The sequence below is a fragment of the Coptis chinensis genome, chromosome 9 (genome assembly GCF_015680905.1).
Source record: "Coptis chinensis isolate HL-2020 chromosome 9, ASM1568090v1, whole genome shotgun sequence".
Lineage (NCBI taxonomy): Eukaryota > Viridiplantae > Streptophyta > Magnoliopsida > Ranunculales > Ranunculaceae > Coptis > Coptis chinensis.
The window spans coordinates 55,744,809-55,747,935 of NC_141464.1; the positions used below are offsets into that span (position 1 = coordinate 55,744,809).

The window sequence follows — 3,127 nt, forward strand, 5'->3', positions numbered from 1 at the left end:
TGATGATGAAAATGAAAGTGATGGTGATCATTCTAAGGAAATGGAGGAGGTTGGAGCGAATAAAAAAAGAAAAGGTAAAGCTCAAATTAAAGACTTGCAGGCTAACGAAGGAAAGTTTTGTGGTGGTCCTATGGACTCCTCCATTTTGTATGGTTATCAATGTCACGTGGCTCGCGATGTATGGATTGGAAAGGCAATTTAAATGCATTGATAATTAAGTCTTTTGGTCTTTATAAACCACTAACTAATAGTTGTAATTCATGTCGTTCGTCGTTTCCTTTTCATGAGTTCATAATACGTTGTCTTTATTTCAGGAACGTGGTGTTATAAGGTGCTTTCAACACTTGGCCAAATTGGATTAGTGGAAATTGGAAAATGAATGTAAAGGTTTCCACAAGAAGCTGAGAGAAACTACCGGGTTACATGGTTTGGTGTCTGGTGTATATAGACACGTGAATTCGGTGTTGGCTTATGCCTTTTTTGAAAGATGGCATTCAGAGACCAACTCTTTTCATCTTCCGTTTGGGGAGATGACCATCACCTTGGATGACGTCAAACAAATTTTTAACCTTCTTATCAATGGAAAACCAGTGTTTGGTTAGTTGAAAATATCGAATGCTGAGGTGAAAATTAACCTTGCTCCTTGAAGGTCTTGGGTTAGAAAAAAAATTGATCGATAAAGTGATGCCAGGAACCACCACACAAATAAAGCTAGAAGTGTTTAAGAAACATTTGGCAAGGAAGGTGAAAGACCCAAAAGAAGAAGAAGGCAATGGAAAAGAAGACTGAGAAAGGAAAGGGAAAAGGGAAGAAGAAGACAGATGAAGGATCAAGTAAGGAAGAAATTGAACGTGCCGTTAGAGGATACCTTTTGTTCTTCTTTGGTTGCACTGTGTTTTGTGACCAGTCCGGAGTTGTCGTTCCAGTTGTGTATCTTAAAGCAACTTATGAAGTTCAAGGATATCAAAGATTTTTCTTGGGGCGTAGCAGTGTTGCCATATATATATACAAGAACCTTGGGGTCACGACAGAAGCTAAGAAAAGACAGAGTACAGTGTTTATGACTCTTCTGCAGGTAATTAATATTTAATTTATTTTTACTTTTTCAATTTGTTTTTGCATTCACAAGTGTGTACTGAAACTATAATTTTTTTTGCAATAACTATAGGCATGGATATATGAGCATTTCCCAATCATACTTTTTTCACATGGCTGGACGATCTTCTTGCTTTTTGGCTAGACGAGCTCCTTCTAAACATCAATTAGTCAGTGGAAATGGTGATATCCTGACCTTGCTTGAGACTAACAGGCTTGCCATTGTTAAAAAACCCAGTTTGAATCTCTGGACCCTGTAGTGAAGTATCTCCAAGTGCATAACAACAGCCTTGAACAACAAAATCTCTGGACGCTTTTCTTTTAGTTTCATTTTGTTGGATCTAAGTTTAGAAAATGGATATGTTTTGTAGCCTAGTTTAGAAAATGGATATGTTTTTGAAATAGGCTTTTGTTATTGCTGCTATAAATTTCCCAAGTGCACTTTTTGCAATGTTCATCAGTGTATTATCAGTTCTGATTATTCTTGATTTACTTATTCCACCTCCAGCAACACGTTTCAAAATATGAAATAATAGGTTCAAGCATAAGATGCGTTAGTTAGTAGACAACTAAGAACAAGATAATGAAGCTAGAAGCAAATGGTACTGTGGATGTAGGCGTGTAGTTAGCCAATAATATGGTTTCATGATGATAGAGACAGATTCCTAGACCTGATACTTAGGTATAAGCCATGTGAAACTTGAGACATTTTTGCCGCGTTTGGTTGAATATCTCTATCACTCACGCCTTGAAATAGGAAAAACACACAGAATATCTCTACAGAATGTGCAAGCATAGTAAAGTGGTAACCAATTACCGAAATTAAAACTCAATTTTGGTATCCAGTTGCTAAGTTGATAAGTGGTATCTAGTTGCTCAAAATTGCTCAAAATTTTGGTATTCAGTTGCTGAATAATGTATTTGTAAAGTGGTAACCAATCACTAACACTTAATTTCGGTATCCCTAATTTGATAAATGGTATCTAGTTGCTGAAATTTTCTCAAAATGTTGTTGTTCAGTTGCTGAAAATTGTAATAGTAAAGTGGTAACCAGTTACCGAAATTAAAACTCAATTTCGATATCCAGTTGCTAATTTGATAAATGGTATCTAGGTGCTGAATATTGCTCAAAATTTTGGTGTTCAGTTGCTGAACATTGCATTTGTAAAGCGGTAACCAATTACTAATACTCAATTTTAGTATCCCTAATTTGATAAATGGTATCTAGTTACTGAAAATTGCTCAAAAGTTTGGTGTTCAGTTGTTGAAAATTGTAATAGTAAAGCGGTAGCCAGTTAACGACTGAAAATTCGCCTTGCCTGAACTAGAGCACCCACTGTCTTCATTGAGAAGTTTACAAATTGCTCAAACATTTGGTGCTCAATTGATGAAAGTTGTTAGTTAGTCAACTACTACAATTACATTAGCTAGATTCATTAAGTCCCTTCATTCATTAATCAATATTTATCGGTGTTCCATCGTAGGTATCTTCTGCTACAACTTGGGGGATGCCCAGTGACCCAAATGCCGTTACCCTTGGCATTAGCCTTAAAGCCCAATTTGTCACTAACGGTTCATGATGTCGCCACCATTGCTTCATTGGTGGGGGAACCGGACATGCTTCTACAAGTTCAATATTTACATAATGACATCCATGCACATGAGCTATACCCAAAACTCTCCTCATTTTCTCCGAATCTGCTGGGGATTGTAGCAGGAGGATACAATAGCACTAGGGATTCCCTAAATGAACAAGTACCTCATCAAATCTTGACGAGAACATGTATCTAACAAAATACATACTCATCCATTTATTTGGAGGGGCGGGACCACTTTCATGATATATACATTTCTTCTAACATGAGTCCCACAAATGAACTGAAGACAGAGGTATAAAATGCAAGGTGGTTGTGAAGCTCATCTAGCAACTGACTACTCATCCATGGCCATTAACTTTGTGGTTGTCCCAACGCAACACATAAAGCTATATACCCACAGTTTCCATTACCCTCAACGTCTTTCACCATTGTAA

General features: G+C 37.0%; 1 long non-coding RNA gene across 1 annotated transcript; it reads left to right on the forward strand.

Annotated features, from left to right (window-relative positions):
* The first annotated feature begins 406 nt into the window (after positions 1-406).
* LOC147476813 (uncharacterized) lies at positions 407-1,546 on the forward strand. The gene is made up of 2 exons (XR_015207168.1): positions 407-1,075; positions 1,169-1,546. It is a non-coding gene; the product is annotated as an uncharacterized LOC147476813 (long non-coding RNA).
* Positions 1,547-3,127: the final 1,581 nt, after the last annotated feature.